The 21,415-nt window shown below is 41.5% G+C and overlaps 1 long non-coding RNA gene and 1 pseudogene across 1 annotated transcript; both read right to left on the bottom strand.

The window, feature by feature from the left end:
* Positions 1 to 2,574: 2,574 nt before the first annotated feature.
* LOC123390664 lies at positions 2,575 to 3,807 on the bottom strand. The gene is made up of 4 exons (XR_006605206.1): positions 3,696 to 3,807; positions 3,509 to 3,593; positions 3,275 to 3,418; positions 2,575 to 2,725 (listed from the first exon to the last, which is right to left on the bottom strand). It is a non-coding gene; the product is annotated as an uncharacterized LOC123390664 (long non-coding RNA).
* Positions 3,808 to 20,623: 16,816 nt separating this feature from the next.
* Positions 20,624 to 20,757, bottom strand: LOC123390670 (annotated as a pseudogene).
* Positions 20,758 to 21,415: the final 658 nt, after the last annotated feature.

Below are 21,415 nucleotides of genomic sequence, written 5' to 3'. Positions count from 1 at the left end.
AAATACTGAAATCCCTATAAGAATGCAAGGTATATTCTTTCTCTCCCACTTGGGGAGCAAGCACAGGTACACATGTCATCACAAGAATATGGACATAGAGCCTGAGCTCTGGCTACTGAAAATCCAGTCCTCTGACCTGCAGTAGAATCACCACCTGGCAACTTGTCCGAAATGCAGACGCTCAAGGCCGACCTCAGACTGAATCAGAACCAGGTGTTTAATAAACTCCCCAGGTGATTCATATAGTCACCAGGGCTTCAGAAGCCCTGTCCTAAATGATCCCTATTTGGAAAGGTTCATATAATCAAATGGCAATCCTCCACAGTCTCTCCATTACTGGGAGGAGCTCCTGAGGAACACCTCTGGTATGAGGGGTGGTTGACAGAGAAAAGACACTCTTACGGGCTGTGTGAGCCCTCTTCACGGACGGTCCCAGTCAGACAGAAAATAAACCACAATCACAACACCCGGCTTGGACATCAGGTGAGCTCAGTTTTGATTACCGTGGAAGGTCAATGGGGCTATACTAACTGGGGAACTGTACAATACCTTGTGATTTTCACCCCAACATTTTAGCACTGTAGTGTGGCATTTTCCTATTTACTATTCCATTTGCAATAGTAACTGCGAGGGAGCGCCATGCACGGAGTTTAAAAAAAATAAAAAAAAGATAAGGAGAACAAAAGAGCCCATTGGAGAATCCTTTGATTTTTCTCACAGGTGATTCCTTACAGGAATAACGTGAATAATGATGATGATCTCAACAGGGAAAGACCCATGACACAAACGTGTATCTGCTTTGAGGTGCCCAGATGACAGGGTTCTACAAACACGAAGTGATGGCAGCTGGGTTGGCATTAGTGCAAGAGAAAGAGGCTCTGGTGTGGTGTCTTGCGTTTTAAAAGGAAGGTGCAGATATTCCTGCAGGGGTTCACTTGGTCCCACTGTGGTTTGGTGAGCTCTCTGGCTGGGCTCTGGTTGCCAAGGAAACAGCTGCAGGAGAGGCTGGGGTAGCCTAGGTTCTTGGTTGATTGGTGGAGCCGAGAGCAGATTTCACATGAAAAACGTGTATTCTGAGGACGAGGGCAAAAGCCAGTGATGACCAAAGAAAAGGATCATGCCCATCTTCTCCCGTTGAGCTCATCTGAATGGAAACTCTTAACAATGAGGGAAACGGTCTTCTTTGGAGCAAAAACACCAGGATGTACAGACCTCACACCTGGACTCGTGTGCTTCATAGGGAATCACTGTCTTAGCCTGACACAGAAGTCTCACCATCCTTAGTTTTCATGTTCCCACCAACCCTATAAGATAGGGAGGGTTGCCCAAACTTATAGAAAAGGAAACTGGTCCTCAGAAAGATTAAGTAAGTAACTTAGACGTGTGTCCCAACTCGTCAATTGCTGAGACAATGTTTGTATCCAGGTCTTTCTGATGCAAAGTGATGTTCTTAGCTCTTGGGCCAGAATATTCTAGGGGTCTGGAGTAAAAAATACACACCTCTCGTGGTGGTGAAACCACCCTTGGTGACAGGGCATCAGGCTGGGTGGCATTCACTGGGAGCAAGTGATGCATGATTCACGTCAGCACAAGTACAGAGAGGGCACATCGGGGGTCAAATCCGCCCTGTAATCATCACTGGCTCCACGGCCTTTTGCAATAACTTCAACACTGTGCTTCACATCAGTCATCTTCAAACTGGGGCAAACAATATTACTCTCCTAAAAGGGTGATGGCGAGAATTACATTAGACCATGTATGCAAAGTGCTTACTACAAGCCCCAACACATAGTAAGTCCTCAACAAATTATAATTACCACCTATATTATCAGTATGTCGTACTAATTATTGATATTGTTTTTATTATTAAAAGGGCTTTTTTTTTTTTTTTTAAGCTGAGTATCATTTGAATATCGCTTCAAAATCACCCCTCCTTTAAAAGCTTAGAGAAGCCGAAAAGAGAAGAGAAGAACATGATTGACACCCAAGAGAAGAGGAAGGATTCTGTCTGGTCAGTTGGCTTTCTCATCACAACCTTCAACAAATCATTGTGGAGCTGCCTAAGTCATTTGATATCTTTTCCATCCCGAGAAAGGAGATAGTAAGAGCAAAGACTACTTTGTGGAAGTGCTCTGAAAACTACAAAGTAGCACGCAGAGCCTTGTATCTTATTCCCTGTTTACCAACTAAAATTCATAAAAACATTTTCAGTTTTCTTCCCTATTTAATGAGAACAGGTTGGAAAACCTTTGAGTCTCCTCATCTTTTCACTGCCCTCACTAGCTTATTCGGGGCCAGGAGAGGAGAAAAACAGGTTTTCTTTCCAAAAAACTCAGTAACAGCTCTTTTAAAGGACATGGTCTTCTCTTTATATTTTTTGGCAGCTGTTCTATTTCTGTAAATTCATTGTCACATTTTCCCCACCCCACACTCCCAATCCATACTTAGAAGACTTTGCCCTGTAGAAACCATCTACAAGAAATGTGATAGCCCAGATGCACACTTCTCTAGCAACTCTGCAACCATGAGCTGCCCATCAGCAGCCGTGCAGAGGAGCCCACACCTCTTCTCGTATCTGCTGCCAAAGCTCCACTTCCTCTTCAGAAGAGCTGTGCTGGTCCTTAGTGCTTATCAAGAGAACATGATTGACAGGCAGCATTCCATTGCCAGTGTTCTTCCAGCTGTCGTAAGACCTGGGTTCTGTGGATGCCACCATCGATGTTCACTGTAATTGGACACATTGGTCACATCCACAGAACATGACTTACCTTCTCCAGACCAGCGGCAGCCTCCTGAAAGCTCCCTGTGCCAAGTTGCAGAGCTTGCTGACTTGTATCCCACAGTGTCTATGCAACTGGTTTTGCTCCGCTCCCAAGTGTTTTGTTTGCTTTGCTTTGCTAACACTGCAAAAAGGTAATCTATTTACGGAAGAGTGATTTAAAGACATTACGGGTTTCTTTACAAACAAATGTAGGAACAGAAATTATCCACTTTTTAGAAACTGTATTTCAACCCTCTACTAGTACTATAATCCACTACATTGCCTGTATCAAAGGCAGTCCCCCTCCCCATTTGACTTTCCAAAGAAATTTCTATCATTTCTTCATTATCTCGGGTTCAGGCACTTCTGAAAAGTCTCTGGGCACAAGTCACAGAGGGCAGGTTTTTAAATTGCAATGAAAAATAGAACCACCAAGAACGAGAGATCTCTCCTCATGCCTTGGCTCTGCCAAGATCCCTTCCCTATGCGATTCAGTCATTGGACACTACGTACCAGCATCTCTGACTGCGCGGAGAGCAGCGGGCAGGCTCTCGCCCCCAGATCTTGCTGTTGGTGGGGAGCTGCTTGGTTCATGGAAGAGGGCCACATGCAGTCCTTGTTGATGACATACTACTGAGCATCTGCACAGTCAGAGGACTAGAAGGAAACCAGAGCTTATTGAAGACAGTATGTTTGTAGGCCCCCCGACCCCCCGCATCTGCCTGTGGTAAACCCTTCTGAACGTACAGAGGACACTAAAGAGGGCTCTTCAGTCCCTAAATAGCCTTCCAGGCATGGGAGACAGACTTCCTGCTATTCGGTCGATATTACTCTGTAAATAGAAATATTTCAGCCCAAATATTCATACATTTCACTCAGTTAATAAGAACCTTTATTTCTGCAGCATATCTAGTTAGCATGAGCATAGCCTTACTTTAGATTCCTGCTGCTTTTCCACAGACAATTCCAGAAAGGCTTTGGTTACAGGCAGTACAGTCTGAACGTGCTGAACACACCCAGGCTATCCAGTCTTGAACCAAACAGGCTCATCTTGGCTTAGTAAAAGAAGCCATAAACAGAGACAGAAATGCAGTTAAAACATTATATTTAGCATTGCATATGCTTAGGTCAAAATCAGCTTCACAAAACAGCAGTGCCAGAAATCTGGTTTTGCTCCCTAAATGTGATTGAATCCTAAATTGCTAAAGCTGGCAGGAACCACCCATTTGATAGAGGAAGTAACTAGGCCTGGAAAGGTGAAGTGACCTTCTCACACTCCTGTGGTGGCAGAGCCAGGACTAGAACCAGATATCATGAAGCCCAGGACCACCCCCACTGATGTCTCCAGGTCTCTTGTTTTTGTTTCCGCATCTGAATTAATAAACGATCCCAACGGTTCACAGACCTTACCACATTTGATTGGCACACATGTTGTATTGATTTCTAGATAACAATCTATTAAGTGAAGACAGAGGCTTCCTGGACTGATTTTTAATTCCCCCTCCTCTGCCTCTGGAGTTTACTCCTCAGCTGGAAAGATCTCAATTTGGATTCATTCCGGTAACATCAAAATGCCAGAAGTCACATACCCGTGGGCACAGAGGCAGGTTTGCTCTCTTGTTTGTCCTCAATACAGGCTCAGGGACTTGAGCGCTCTGAGCAGGCTCGGGAAGTATTACTCAGTGACAGACACACAAAAGGAAACAAGACAAAGAAGACATGAGAAAGATTCGTTTTGGAAGAGTCTGTTGCTCTTCTGGCTGTTGCTGACATTCAGAGGGATTAAGACGGAATGAGGGAAAAATGACAAACCCAGGAGCCTGCCCACCTCGGAAGGTGCTGTTCCTATGGTTCTCTGCGGAGTAGAGAGGTCGGGCGAGGAGGCAGGGCTGTCGGGGAATCCCCGCGGAGGCAGCCCCCACCAGCACAACTGCGCAGAGGAGCACCGAGGGCTGTCAGGAGGTTTGGAGTCCTGCTCCACCGCGCCACGAGCGTGGGCAAATCCCTGATTCCTTCTGAACCCCTCTTCTAGGACACAGAAGAGCTGAGCCATATCGGTGGTTCTTAAACCTATTACTGTTGTTGATATTATTACTGCTGCTACTACTACTACTACTACTACTATTACCATTTGCAGCAGTAGCAGGTTTTCTTCAGAGGAAAGTAAAAGCCTAATCTGTAAAGGAGCTCTTTTTACTGGACTGGCTTTGGTGGTTGGGGGAGTGACGACACTTGCATGCCGGCCCTCCCTGGCCAGCAGAGCCTGAAAGCAAAGGGCTGGTCTCTCAGGCTCTCTCACTTATTACCTTAATACTATTGCTTCCATGTAAATCTGTCCTCTGTGCCAGGTACCTCCTAACACATCATGGGGGGGGGGGGGGGGCGGGGGGGTGGATTCAGATGGTTCCTCTCATACTCTGATCCCCAGAGTCAAAGTGAACAGTGCTAGCCAGAGGCACTGAAGAGAACTGCTGCCCCCCCCCCCACACACACACACACACACACACACACACACACACACTGAAGGGTTTAAGACTCATGGCTGAAAGGTAGAACTTAAGAAGATTCTCGTTGCTAAACACTATTTGATTGAAGCTATTTCTCTTAGTGAATATTAGGGAGAGCTATATGTACATTAGCATGAAAGTCACTTTTTTAATAAGAGCGATGCAAACAGGTACCTTTCACAGTTTCACCTCTTGCTAGTTAGGAGTATCTGGGCTGTTACTCAGTCCTGTCTTTAATTTGTCTGGAGGAGAATATTGGTAGGCACCAGGCAGGGACATCTTCCCCTCCAGTCCTTCTGTATTTGCTTCTTTTTCTGTATCCCATCTGAAAAGAATGAGGTTCTAGATCAGGATTTAACGCAACAAAGATTTTTCTAAGTAGTGTTCAGTGGACTAGTAATAGGTAGACTTCTCCTAACTCCCACTGATTTCTTCAGCTCCCAGTCTTCAAAATCACTTGAGTCCAGTAATTTGTAGATGCAAACTGTGAGCCTTTTTCTGAATGCCCATGTCTCTCTGTCAGTGTCCTATACCTGTAAGTGTTTATCACCCCAAATACGATTCTCACAAATTCCTAAGAGGTTTTACAAAACCACCACCAACCACTCTTTATAAAACATCCCCCCCCCCGAAATGTCATGAGCAACATAGCCTTAAAATGATCGCAAATGCAAGAGGGAGAATGTGTGAATTCCCTGTTGTTTCAGAATTTTGGCTGAGGCTCCAAAGCTGATAAGGAAGAGTGTTAATTGTCTGCACATTCTAAAAGGAGATGCCAAAGCATTTAGGCAAAATTTGCTAAGTGGTAATCCAAAACACAGTTTGGCCACCTTTAACTCCACACTCCACTACTAGGATATTTATTTGAAAAAAAAAAAAAAAAGTGGGGGGGATTACTGCAGGAAGGTTAGGAGGGAAGAGTTTCTCTGGGGACAGTTGCCAGAATGCAGTGTATCACCCTCTGGGGGTAAGGAAGGAGCGCTGGCTCTGCTCTCCAGCAAGCTGTGTGAGGAGAGCTTCCAGGGAGCCACTCATGGGCGACGATGGCACTTGCCAAGGCAGGGGAGGCTGACCACCCACTCCTGGGGGATGTTTCTTCAGTGGCAGAAATCTGCTGGTCCCAAAGTCTCCCAGTTCTTAAAGATACTCTCTTGGCTCGCTGAAGTGTAGGGCCTTAAGGACTTGCACATGACTCCTACCTGGGAAAGCCTGAGGGATGAAAGCAGCTGAAGATTCCCTCAAAGCAAGACAGAGAGCGCTTACAAGGTAAACAGTGCTCCTACCATGAGTTTCTCTGGAGTCAGGTGGGCGCATCAAAAGTAACTGGTCCTGAATCACGCTGGTAGAGACCCTGCTCTGAAGGGTTTCCTTCCAGTGTAGGTAGCCCTGGCAGAGGGGATGGAGGTATGGGTATTGTAAATGGCCAAGCAGAGCTTGCGTTCTCACCCCAGAATTAGAGCTACAAGAGGGTCCAAGTGAAGAGATTCACAGAGTCTGTGTGAATCTGTAACCATGAATGACCCAGGACTCAGCATTTGGCTACCTCCCACCCTCTGCAGAGCACCAGTGCTAGATCACAACCTTGTCAGTCCCTCTTTGTCTGCCCAGCTCTCAGCACAGCAGCCAACAGGACCACAGGGGGAAGCTGAGAAATGTGTGGAAATGGAAAAGAAACTGATTATGCACTACCCTGTTCTCTAGATTTCTAAGCCTGAATCAGGCCCACGTTGGCAGAAAGTGAGAAGCTTAAATTGGATGACAGGTTGAAGTTTTGATATTAAACTGGACTACACTTCTTAAAAACTTATGGAAAATCTCAATCATACCAAAATAGAACAGTATGGTAAACTTCTGCATACTTATCACCCAAGGCAAATGGCTATTATCTAGATAGAGTCTTCTGCTCGTGAAGTTCAAGCCAACACTATATTTGACTATTTTAATATCGAAATGCAAAGACTCCACTTTGGTGTTTGGCCATTGGCAGCTTTCGGGCCCCACACCTACCTTCCCCTCATTTTGCCCCATTCAGATGCCAGTAAGAAAGCCTGGTGTGTTTCTACCCTTGGCACAAACTATATAAATGTGTGACTATACAAATTGCATAGATCTTCTGGTCTTTTAGGTATTAATAAGTAGACTTAGTTTTAGTGTTTTGTGGTTGTCCTAGGAAGGGAGAAATCAATCTCACACTAGATACTAGTTTGGGTATCAAAACTGATGGAGACACATATGAACCCAGAGATATGAAAAGGTTTATTATTCATATAATGAGACTGGGGACAGCATGGCAAGCACCCAATCTGTTCTGGAATGGTTGAGCCAAGTGAGGAACAAGTGGTTTTGGCATTTACTGTAGTTAGGAGGTGGGGCCTGGGTAAGTTTCCAGAACTTGCCTAACACCCCTCTCCATATACACCCCCAGGGCATCACGTCAGGATGTCCAGGCTTCCTGCACTCCCGCCCCTCCCGGCTGTGAGTCCTGAGGCAGGATAGGAACAGAGACGGACACTGCTGCAGAGAGCAGCGCCTTCCAGCAGAGCACCGTGGGCCAGAATGCAGAGGCCAGCGCGCTGTGGCGCTTTTCCCAGGACCAGCTCTCACTGGGAACGCAGAACGGACATTATAAATTATAGCTCTTTATAGGTGAGTTTCTAGGAATATTTTTATTTCCTATTTTCATCACTTGTTTGTCCCTACCAATTGATGCTAGAGGCCACGAATAACCCACAGAATTAATTCAGCCAATCATCTGGCAACAATGTCAAAACTCTACCTCTGGCTTATGCAGCTGGACACACTCACTGTTTGTAATTCCAGAACTCTGAGTCCAGTGCATCACCCGAAAAACTACTCAAGGTCCTCCTAAGTTTTAAATGGAATACCATAAAATCTCCTGTGGAAAACTGTTTTCCTCTCTCTAGATTGTTTTTTAGGAACAGAGCCGAAGGTGCCAAAAATATCACAGAACCTCAATCTTCAATCCCAAAGGAGTTTTCTTTTGGAATGTATCACTTCCCAACCACTAAGTGCCCAGTCTGACAGTGGTATATTGAAGCCAGGTTACACGAGCCAATGGTGCCCGTCTCTCCCGAACTCTGTGTTCTGTTAGGTCACACTGGTAGCAGCCATGGTGGGAGTATCTCTATCACAGAAGTCCGTAAATGCTATAAATCTGGGCTTTTCATGTCAGAAATCCAGTTGCTAAACATTTACCAGCAGACTGCCAGTTAAGATAGAACTGGGAGAAGGGGAAATTAATGAAACTTCAAAAATTTTACCAAAATGTAGCAAAAATGTGTAACTTTTAAAATGAAATGACTTGATTCTCATCTCTCTTTCCTTTTCTCTCACTCAACTTAACTCCTTGCTTGTTCCCTATATGAGAACAAAGCCATGCAGTACAATATAGCTTCATAATTTCAGGTCTGATGTATTGTATGAGGCAGTCTGGCATTTGATCATAAGAGCTTGGGCTCCTGAAGTCAGAATTCTGGCTCTTCCAACTTTCTAACTCTCAGATCATGGGAAATTTTCATTAAGCTTGACAGTATCAGTTACCTCATCAGGAAATATAAATAAGAAGCACTCTCATTTTATGGAGATCTAATGAGAAATAAATAAGATAATGACTGGCATATAGTGGCCACCTATTAGATTTGTTAAGTAAACGTATGAATGCTTATAAAAGCATTTTGTCAATGCCTGTCATTAACCAAGCACTTAATAAATGGTAAGTAATATGAAATTAATTTTAATAGCCTAGAATTACCATCATAATTAATACATTCATTTTCTTAATCCTTTCCACATATATACCAGTCTCTCAAAACATTATAGGTCAGGATCCACTTTGGGAAAATTTGAGTGGTTCCTCTCAGATGAAACCAGAGACATTTATTTCCCCTCAAACAAAAATCCATTCACTGATGAGCTGGAGGAGAAGGGGAAGCTAGATTAAGGACGGCAGACAAGAACTGATGCGCCCACACACGCATGACAGCTTGCAGATTCTGGGTGTGCTGCAGCATATTCTCCTATAATATTTATCAACCGTCCTTCTGTGCCTACTGCTTTATATATTTTGACAACATAACCTTTGAACATACTCACTATAACATTGATTTTTATATTCAGATTTTAAAATTTATCTGAACAAGTCATTAACAACTTCAGCCTTTATGATTTTCAGCTATCTTAGAGGTTAAAAAAAGATTTAACTAAAGAATACAGCTCATTGCATGTAACATGAGAAAAAGTTCCATCTTTTTTTAAATAGACTTTATTTTTTGAGCAGTTTTAGGTTTATAGAAAAATTGGGCAGGAAGTATAAAGAGCTCTCGTGTCTCCTTACCCCTCCTCCTTCTCCCAGTCTCATCTGTTTAACAACAACTTGCATTACTGTGGTACGTTTGTTACAACTGATGAGCCAATATTGATATATTATTATTAAGTAAAGTCTGTATCAGGGTTCACTTTTTGTGTTATACATTCTATGGGTTTTGTCAAATATATAATGCCATGCATCTACCATTAGAGTATGGTAAGTAATTGCTTCACTGGCCTAAAAATGTCTTGTGCTCTACCTGTTCATCCCTCCTGTCTTCCTTCCCTGTGAACTCCTGACAATCACTGATCTTTTTATTTTACCCTCTCCTAGTTTTGCCTTTTCAGATACATCATATAGCTGGGATCATACAGTATATAGCTTTTTCAGACAGGCTTCTTTCACTTAACAATATGCATTTAAGGTTCCTCTATGTTTTCTTGTGGCTCAATGGCCCATTAAAAAAACAAAAACCCAAGTGGAATGATATTCCATCGTATATACCAGTTCATTTATCCATTTACCTACTGAAGGACATCGTGGTTGCTCTCAAATTTTGGTAGCCACCATCTTTAAAACTGAAATGCTAGATTAAATGGAATGTCCTAAACTTCATTCACTTACCTTATAGAGTATATTAATTGTTATTTCTTAAATGAATATACAGGGATGTGTGGATGGAGTCATGGTCAAGTTGAAATACAATTTTTTTAAAAGCGTACAGTCCAGCTTATAATTGTGTCACTTTTAACTTAAGTATTTATATATTTCTTTGAGCATCTGTCTTATCTGGTATTGGGGGTAGATTTATGTCTCTCTGTAAACTTACTGAAGAGATTAATGGTAGCAATAACTGTTACAGGAAATAAGACAATAACTACTATTTTCTTTTGGCTAAAAAGAAGGGAAAATAAAAATAAATTGCAAATTTAATGAACTGGTAGTCAGCTGTCAGAAGAAGCTGTGCTTTCATACAGCAGTGAGTGTACAGCAGCTTATAAATCATATTTAGGACAGAAAGAACTTTCATAAGGAAACATAGTCAGAATTAAGGGCAAGTCTATTTAGAATTCTTCCATGTTGTTTCCCCACAACCTCTACTTCCTGTTTCCTCTCCATTCCCTAAAAATTTGTACAAATTCAAGTATCAGCAAATGAATTTCAGGAGTAGTTAATAACCCATCCTGCAAAGAGATTTCATTTAGTTAGTCCAGACCATTTTCTTAGACTATTCTTCCCTCCTTTTTAGCAGGCCTGTGGGGAACTATATACCTCACGTAATACGTATATGCTGGACATATGCTCAGGGTTTTCCCGGGGTGGACACTGCAATAGTATGAAACATGGTACCCACCCTCTAAAGTTTATGATCTACATAAATAAATAAAGATATGGGCACTTGCCACAATACCGAACAATACTGTGCTGTGTACTTAAATGTTAGTTTTACACAGTTCACCAATTAATGAAATAATTCAGATGGGAGGAAACTCATTGAGACTCAAAGCCAGCTAATATACGATTGAGCTGGGACTATCAGAAATAGGTAGTATTTGGATGGTCAGGGAAAATGGAGGACTTGGGAACTGGGGTAGACAAAATACCTGTCAGTGAGAAAGCTAGCAAGATTGGAGGAATGCATTAAGAACAAGCTATTTGATCGAAATCTATCCTTCAGGCAGGCGTAGACTAAAAAATAGCTCTATGTCTTCATAGGGTTCATATCTTGTTTCCTCAGTAGCAGGCTTATCTCTCTTACTTTATAGTGGAACCCCAGAGAGCTGGTTTCTCTCTTATGACTTCTATGCACTTTTACAATCTGGTTATACTGGATTCAATTCATTTTTATTTCTCCTAGGTGCAGGTTTTCAGTAGACCAAGGACAAACTGGAAATCTGTTCTAGCCAATTTGCTATATCAAAATGCAGCCATATCACTCTGTTTACTACCCAGGTTGTGGAAAAACAAATAATTTGGAAATCTCCTTTCACCTTTTATATCACAGAGCAGTGGTAAACATTATAACTGCTTCATTTTCATGTAGTTAGCTTAAATAAACAAATAATGTCAAATCCTGTAATCAACAGCCACTACTGAAATATCTATAAAGGTGACAATGTAAATTCAAAGGTAAATTCACAGTTGGTAGATATTAAAATGCTAAATACACTAGTAGTACATCCATACTGGTCTCTTAAAAGCACTTTTCCTTTTCATGATCAAATCTAACACATGATTTCCACAAGATAAGGATGACTTGGGGCATCCAGTTAAAACATCACAGGGAATATTAAAATGGTGGTTACAGTGATCACCATATAACTGAGAATACTGGTTTAAGTGAAAACCCTAAGAGTAGTTGGCCTGGAAAGAGCAGGAGATAGCCGAAAAATTAAAAATAAAATAAAAATATAGTAAGCTTTCATAGGTGAGTGAATTTTTAGAGCAGATTCAATACCAAAAGCTCTGGGAAAACTTCATTTTACTTCATCATCACTGTTCACTTAACAGATGGTAATTAAAGAGAGAAGTAGAAACCTAAAGGCCTATTAAAGTAGCAACATTTAAGAAGTTTTAAGGCTGTCCAAAATTTTAGTGCTTGCCAAATTCATATTTTAATTAACCTTTGTTCAGCATATTGTATTCCTTGGCTTCTTATTCACATACTCACACTCACTTGTGTTCAGACTGACTCACTTAACTCATCTGTTCAATATCTTCGACCAATCTCTCACAACTCTTAAAAAGAGGTCCTGCATACACAAAATTGTTCTCACTGCTTTTAGAAATCATTTGTGGGATATCTGGATCTCTTCTTTAGTCACCTCAGCAATGGTTACCAAAAAAGGCAGGAGCGATGTGGGCCCAGTAATGGTAAAGATCTCCTGGTGTCCAGAAACTAAATTTTTATTCAGCCATCACTAGAATGTTCCATATATGTCCTTTAAAAAAAAAAAGATTTTATTTATTTATTTGATGGAAAGGGAGATCACAGATAGGCAGAGAGGCAGGCAGAGAGAGAGGGGGAAGCAGGCTCCCCAATAGCAGAGAGCCCGACTTGGGGCTTAATCCCAGGACCCTGAGATCATAACCTGAGCCGAAGGCAGAGGCTTAACCCACTAAGCCACCCAGGTACCCCCACATATGTCCTTTAACTGTCATTCCAACCCTCTTCATATCCTCCAAGCTCATGCCATTCCTGCTATTACCACACTCATATACAGGTGTTTTTTTCCAACTGTGCCATTAACTCCAAATTAGAAAAGCACTACTCCTGGTTACTAATACCACCAGTGTAGTAATTCCTTCCTTTTACTTCATTTTTTGTATCATGATACACTTTTCTGTCAGGATATATCTTGCTCTAGAAGCTGCCTGAGAGGCTTACAAAGCCACCATAATTCCCCAACCTTTCTAAGGATCTCTGATCTTCTGTCATCCTCCTTCCCATAATGATACCTCCAGAAGCACATGGGCTCCTTAGCCAGATGTCTCTGCCATCAAGGAGTTTCAAGAGTCGAATAGGACAATAAGCACTTACCCTTTGACACTGTAAACACTTTCGGAAGTAAGAATGTGTTATGAGAGCAGAGGAAGAAGGTGCTGACTGCACCCAAGGGTGTCAGAAGAGGTTCATAAAGGGATTCATCAGAAGGGAGAGGCATATTCTACTACACATGGCCAGGGTTCAGCAGCCTGTCCAACATAAGATCCCAGAATCATGGCATGCCTGGGTGGCTTAGTAGTTAAGTGGCTACCTTCAGCTCAGGTCATGATCCCAGGATTCTGGAATCGAGCCCCATATCGGGCTCCTTGCTCAGTGGGAAGCCTGCTTCTCCCTCTCCCACTCCCCCTGCTTGTGTTCCCTCTCTGGCTGTGTCTCCCTCTGTCAAATAAATAAATAAATCTTAAAAAAAAAAAAAAGAAGAAGATTATCAGAATCACAAGGGGTGGGGCTAGAATTACTACTGTACATAGGGAGTAGTGGGTAATAACACAAGGAAAGAAGAAGAATCCAGATTTTGAAGGGTCTTTCATGCTTAGCTATGGAATTTGCATTTTACACAGTAGGCCAGGGCAAATCTCTGAAATAATTTACAGGAAGTAAGACTTACCCATCATTTCAGAAACAGAACTACAATAGCAGTGATAGAAACCTCAGGGCATACTTTGAAGATGTTTTGGTTTTAAGCAAGCACGAACAAATGGGCCAAAATTAATTTAAAAAGGAAGTTTATTATAAAGCATTATCTTCTTTCTTTGAGGAAATCATTAACAACTAAGACTACAGACAGAACCAGGGGAGCTATAGGAGTTTTGGGCAGTCTACCATTAAAGTATGTCAGTTCCACCAACTCTTGATCACCTTGTCCCTCTATTCAGAAGAAGATATTTCAGATTTCTAGAGGAAAGAATCTGATTGGCCCAAATTGAATCATCATTCACATTCAGGAGATGGGGCTAACTAAGAGAAGCCTGGCCATTGTGAGATCCATCGCCGCAAGCTGGTAACTCACTATAAACTGAGTAGTCACCTACCAAACCAAAGAGGTTAGAAACAATTGTTCCATTAAGATGGGGACAGTTGAGATTAAAAGGAAAATTACACAGCATATCCTACAAAAACTTGTCTGTCAGAAACAACATAAATTTGTTAAATAATTGAATATGGGAAGCAAAGTAAACTAGAATGGCTTTTCTGGATTGGAAGATGGGATAATGGCATTACTAGTCATCAGTGTAGAAAACAAAGAAGGAAGAGAAGATTTTAATGGGGAGATGATGGGTTCCATTTAGACCTTTTCAGTTTGAGATGCCTCTGTGCCATGCCCACGAAGAGAAAATCAATGGAGAGTTGAGATCTGATTGGGGAGCTCAAGGAAGACAAACCCTGGATATCCTTATTGTGACTGCATCCCTGAAAGCCATGGATATGGATGCTATCACCCAGGAAGACCATGTTAAGGAAGAGAAGTTGAACACAACTTGTAACATAGAGAAGTCAAGTAAGAAAAAGACGTGTTATTATATTTATTTAGAAAATAATTGGTAACCTTTGTGAACAAAGGGATGACACAGTATAGTGGAGGCATGGTGACATGGGACCAAATTACAAATTAGAGGTGAGAAAGTATAAATATTGAGGATGGATAGATAGTATTCTTTCAAGAAATTTGTCCAAGACAAGAGATAGAATGGATTATATTACATTGAATTGTTTTTGTATCTAGTGACATAACACATTAAAATGTTTGGAAAATACAGAAAAGCATAGAAAGCATATATTAGAGACTTTAGTAACAGTTTAGAAGAAATAGATATGAGAATTTTACTAATGTGGAAGAGATGTTTATAAAAAGCTGAGAAAATAAATAATTGATGACAAATCCTTGGAAAAACCAGTAGTCATTGTGAGGGATTTGTTTTAGAAAGAAAGAAAACACTTCACTCTGTGAAATGGGAAGTAAGCAAGAAGGAAGCTAAGAGACTTGTTAGCTTCTTCTCACTAGGAAGTAGAAGATAGGGCCATCTGCCAAGAAAGATGGGGCAGGGGACCTGAGTTTAAGTGAGGTACTGAGTTTAAGATAGTGGTGGGAAGTGGGAATGTGATCTTTCCAAGAACAAGGAATTCAAAGCTGCATAAAAGACTCAGCTGATGTTGGAAATCATACATTTAAACTCAACACTGAAAAATTTTTGAGATTCTTTTTCTTTAGCAGGTTTCCAAAGTCTTCAGATAGGAGGAGAAAAGGTAAATGGAAAAATAATGGAGAAATGTGGCTTGACATATGTGAGATTAATAGAAAAAGATCTCTGCCCCTGGTTCCTCACACAGGAATCCTGAAACCCTTAGAAATTCCTAAGTGATAAGAGTATTAGAGGCACCTTTTGCTTTAATATTTGGTCTTTGACCCGGTTTCCTGACAGGGTTCTCAAATCCTTTGTAAGTTCCTGGGTGATGGGGGTGTCTTTTGGTTCTAAGAAAGTGACTCAGCGTGATTCCTGGATGGGGTCTGTTCCTCAAAAAGACCAGGCCATGATTTTCTAATCATGGCTGGGTCTTTGGAACTTTCGGCCCCACCTCCGATTCTTCAGAGAAGGAAGAAGAGCTAGACATTGAGTTAATAACTGATCATGGTTGCATAAGGAAGGTGTCCATAAAATCCTAATAATATGATGTTTGGAGAACTCAAAGTTGGTAAGTTCACCCATGCACCAGGAGAGTGGTGCACCCCAGTTCTACAAGGGAAAGAAGCTCCTGAGCTAAAAACCCACCCTTATGTATCTCGTTGTCTGACTCTTCATCTGTATCCTTTAATAAACTGATGAACATGAATGCTTCACTACATTCTGTGAGCTTTCCTAGCAAATAATCTAGTCCGAGGAGGAGGAGATGATGGGAATCTCCAATTTGTTGCCAAGTTGAAGTTGTGACTAACATGGAGATCTACTACTGATGACTGGCATCTGAAGTGGAAGGCAGTCTTGAGGGACTGAGCCTTTAACCTGTGGAATGTAATGCTATCTCTGGGTAGACAGTGTCAGGATTGAGTTAAATTATAGGGCACAGAGCTAGTATTCCAGAATTTCTTGGTGTGGGAAAAACCAAAGTAAAGTTCCGACACTTTACACGTAGTGTTGGAAGTGTTGTGAGTGTGGTAGCAGTGAGAGAAAAGAAGACACATGGGAGTAGTGGGTTTTTCCTACACAGCCTATCGGGAAGAACAGAAGCAAATTGATAAGACTTTGAGTAATTAGGAAGAACTAGTTGAAATAATTTGACCATAGTTTTTAAGCCATAAATGGAAGGAGAGCCAAAAGAGAACTTACCAAACAGAATTAAAGAGAACAAAGACCTATTGGCCTGAGTTAATTCAAGAGCAGATTTAGTGAAAGTAAATGAGAGTGGAAGAAAAGTTGTGGAAGTGGAAGAAAAGTTCCCCTCCACGGTTGTGGAGGGGAATACCAATCATTGTTTTTTACTTAACAATTCAGAGAAAGAATATTGGTTAATAAGGCAAAACTAATTTCATTTAAAATGACTATGAAACTAAGCTTCATCTATGGGATGGAATTATTCTTTCTAGGGGTTATGCTGAAATTCTTTTTCCTCCTCTGCACCCCCAAAATAGGAATCCTGTATAGACATACTTTGAACAATTTGACATAAGAATGAATTGATAGTCTTTTCCTTCAAGAAGAAGAGTGCCTTGCTATTGTATGCATGTGTGTATATTTTGTAAGGGAAAACTGGATTTGTTTAACTTTTGTCTTTAAAATAACTTTCAAAACTAGCAAGCCCTCATTGCTTGGCAGGTGCTCAGTATTTGGTTTTGCTGCCCCATGTAATGCACAGAAATGAGAACTGAAAAACACTTTGAATGTCTAGATTAGGGGGTGCCTGGGTGTCTCAGTTGTTAAGCATCTGCTTTCGGCTCAGGTCATGATCCCAGGGTCCTGGGATCTAGCCCCACATCAGGCTCCCTGCTCAACAGGAAGCCTGCCTCTCCCTCTCCCACTCGCCCTGCTTGTGTTCCGTCTCTCATTATGTCTCTCTCTCTCAAAATAAATAAATAAAATTTTTTTAAGTCTAGATTAATCTAGATTACAACTAAAGAACCCTTAATGGACAGCTTAAGAGAACAAAAGATGGTAGACAGAAGGTACTCAGCCTAACATAAATTGAATTTGGAGACAAGATGGGGAGATAGAGAAGGAACATTTCCCAGCAGCTTGTATTCCTGTTGAGATAACTGAAGAGAGGAGGAAAGAGGCTTTGAAGTTACTTTCTATGTGATATGAATATAAAACCTTTTTTTGACACTGGGTTGAGCCACCACAGTAAAGACTTAAACTGCTTTTCAGTTATTCTGGACTTCAGATTTGTGTTTCTTTGGCTGAAACAGTATGTTTAAACTTACTCCAAAAGGCTGCCTAGCTTTGCGCAGGTGATATGAAACCATCAACTGGAAAAGGTTTTCCAGTAATCTGAAATACTAAACACTAGAGTATTTAAGTGTTTAAGTTAAGACAGTAGTGACATCGGGGAAACCAAAAGAACCCTTAGTGCAGAAGAAAGGCGGAGAGTAAGAAATGCAGGGCGCGGAAGGAGGGGCACGGCCGGGTCCACGTGCCGCGGCCCCCTCCGAGGAGAAGCAGGTGCTGCGTCTCTCCTGAGCAACCCTGCCGGCGTCTGCGCAGTGATGTGCTTTCAACTCCTAGAGACGCGTTCGACTCTCTGGGGACAAGACAGGGCCACTTCTGAGTCAAGCTAAAACGAACACGTCTTCAGACTGGGGGAGGGAAGGTGTTATCCTACAGATAATGACTATGTCTACATTTCTGTTGATAAGCAGTTTCCCAACCACGGGTTTTACCACGTGTGGAATTTGGGGGCAGATACGATGGTGGAAATGTCCTAAGCAAATAAAACAGAGGACACAGCCAACCTGCCAGAAGGAAAGAGAGCAGAGTGCTTCTGCCCAGCGTAATGGCAACTGAGCATTACACTGAAGCTGAACAACAATATGTGAAGGAGAAGACTGATGGAGGGAAAACAGAGGGAGGTGCAGGCTTTCTGGGAAGCCACCAGCTTCTGTTTTGGTACAGTGTGTTTCACTTCTTTTTTTTTTTTTTGGAAGTTCCACTTTTTAATTGTATTTAATTAATCTTGATTCTCCCTGCTGTCCTGTTGGCATCTTTTAATACTAACAGATAGTTCATTTCCACCATTCATTTGGCTTTGTTCTTGTAGAAAGCAGTTAGCCATTTTCTCTCATCTTTAGTACTCAAATATACAAATGACAGTTGACATTGTTAAATGCCCTTATCCCATGGCCTTGAGTAGGCAGTTCAGTAACTCCCCAGGAAGTGACATCCCTAACCCTTAACTCACCTCTCTTCTTGACCATTTCCCTCACCACATGCAAAAGAAATCTGTGAATTTTTCATATAATTATGATGTACTGAATCCAAATGAAGAGTGGATTCATTCATTTCTCTACACCCAAATAAGTTATATAGAAAGGCTTTTTTTTTTTTTTTAAAGATTTTATTTATTTATTTGACAGAGAGAAATCACAAGTAGATGGAGAGGCAGGCAGAGAGAGAGAGAGGGAAGCAGGCTCTCCGCTGAGCAGAGAGCCTGATGCGGGACTCGATCCCAGGACTCTGAGATCATGACCTGAGCCGAAGGCAGCGGCTTAACCCACTGAGCCACCCAGGCGCCCCTAGAAAGGCTTTTCTAAACTTCACCAACAGGGTTACGGTTCTGCTTTTTTCATAATACATAATGTTCTGATAAGAGTCCTATTGGAATTGAAGGTCATTACTAGTAAGAAGAACATTAAGACAAAAGAGCCTTCTTGAAGGACCTCAGCATTTCCTGACAAAGTGAAAATAAAAGAAATACTTGTAAAGAAGGAAGAAAATCAAATGAAAGTCATTCCAAAAGAGCACCATATGGCCCACAAGATGTGTGGGTATGGAAGGCTCATGTGCTGAGGGAGACACACAGATTCTGGAAATCAAAAATGAAAAACCCCCACAAAGTAGGTCATCCCTCATAACCAGATTCCAAGACCAAATTTCTGTTGCATTAACATCTCATATTTCTAATTTAGTTTACCTCTGTTGACAGAAGTGTGTCTCTTAAAAAGTGAATTCAATTCTCATCTCAGCATGGTTCATATTTATGATATAGCTAAATGGCTTCATCTCAAGGGTGATGTTGTAGAGCACATGCTACTCAATTATAACATCATCTTTTGATTTGAACAAAAGGAGAGATGTACATCTGAACTCACTCTGAAAGCATTTATATGCAAAACTACTATCCTTTACAAAAGCTAGCTAGCATTGTCATAAAAGTTGAATGAAGATTCAGAAGTAGGAAAGAACTTTTCTGGCTTCCTTCAGGGCAAAGCTTCTCAAATTTGGTACTATTAGCATTTTAGGCTAGATAATTCTCTTTTCTTAAAATAGAATTTATTTTTTAGAGCAGTTTTAGGTTCACAGCAAAACTGAGCAGAAAGTACAGACAGTACCCATATCACTTCTTGCCTGCCGTAATTTTCTTTTTTATAGGAAGCTGGTGTGTGCATTGTAAATTGTTTAGCTAGCATCCCTGACTTCTAAACTCTAGATGCCAGTAGCACTCCCTAGTTGCGACAAACAAAAATGTCACTAGACATTGCCAAATGTCCCCTGGTGGGCAAATTCATCATTGGTTAAAAACTACTGTTTCAGGGGCACCTGAGTGGCTCAGTGGGTTAAAGCCTCTACCTTCAGCTAAGGTCATGATCTCAGGGTCCTGGCATCAAGCCCTGAGTCAGGCTCTCTCCTCAGCAAGGAGCCTGCTTCCCTCTCACTCTCTGCCTGCCTCTCTGCCTCCTCATAATCTCTGTCAAAAAAGTAAACTCTAAACAAACAAACAAACAACAACAACAAAAAAAAAAACTATTGTTTCAGAATTTGGCCTTACCCTTACAGGAAAAACAGAAACTAGACTCTGTCAAGTTTATTAAGCAGCATCAATTGTGAACCCCGTTCAACTGAAACAGAGAACTTGGGCAGATATTTTGTAAGTATTAATCTCTTCAGACAAAACCATCGCAAACTCATGACAAATATTTTAGAAAGATAAGACAGTCAGGGTAAAGGAAAAGGGATTGAGAGGAGGAGGCCAGTTATTCCTTAAGAAAGCCTTTGAACAAAAGACACCTGGGTGGCTCAGTTGGTTAAGTGTCTGCCTTTGGCTCAGATTATGATCAAGGTTCCTGAGATGGAGCCTGTTTCTCCCTCTCTCTTTGCCTGCCTCTCTGCCTACTTGTGTGCTCTCTCTCTCTCTCTCTCTGTCAAATAAATAAATAAAATATTTTAAAAAAAGAAAGAGAGAAAGAAAGAAAGAAAGCCTTTGCACAAGGAGGTAATCTAGGGTCTTTCTCCAGCCTTTACATATGCAGATGTTCACTATACCTAAAAGAATTATTAGAGAATTGATCAGATCTAGGGCATTGATTCATGGGAAAAGAGTTTACAAGACATTATTAAATAGAACAACCACACCTATGTGTTAATTCACAGTGAGAAGCATCACTGTGAAAAGAACTGAAATATACACTGTACTACACTTGATCTTAGCCAAAAGGCCGAGAAGCAATGAAATATACACTGTACTGCATAGTGTCTTCAAGTAGGTTAAATGTGGCAACGGAACTGTGGGAGAGCACTTAGTGAGCGTGGTATCAAAACATGGCAAGTATACTTGTGATCTGAGAGTTTAAAGGGCATCTGATTTTGCTTAGCCTGAAATGTCCATCTGCACTTGGGACCCTTCCCTTTGCTCCAGGGGCAGATCTGGCGGAAGAGTCATGTTAGAATTAGTGCTCTCACAGTTCAATGAGCCAAAGAAACTTAAGAAAAACTTTTTAAAATTCAGATTCATGGGCTCTTCTCCCAGAGATTCTTATTTAGTAGTACTGAGATGGGGTCTGGTCACCCCCCTTTTCTTTATTTAGAGAGAGCATACACATGTGTGTATGTCAGTGGCCGGTGGGGCAGGGGGAGGGGGTTGAGGGGTAGTTTGGCAGAGAGAAGGGAGTGGCACAAGGAGAAGGAGAGAGAATCTTAATCAGGATCCACACCCAGAACAGAGTTTGACAGGAGGCTTGATCTCAAGACCCTGAAATCATGGCCTGAAGCGAAATCAAGAGTTGGACACTTAATCAACTGAGCCACCCCAGTCATCCCTGGTCACCAGCATTTTTTAAAAATTAAATTAATTTATTTATTTTCAGAAAAACAGTATTCATTATTTTT

This window comes from Mustela putorius, unplaced genomic scaffold (genome assembly GCF_011764305.1).
Source record: "Mustela putorius furo isolate JIRA1106 unplaced genomic scaffold, ASM1176430v1.1 tig00000135_pilon_pilon_pilon, whole genome shotgun sequence".
NCBI lineage: Eukaryota > Metazoa > Chordata > Mammalia > Carnivora > Mustelidae > Mustela > Mustela putorius.
This window is presented reverse-complemented; position numbering and strand designations above follow the sequence as displayed.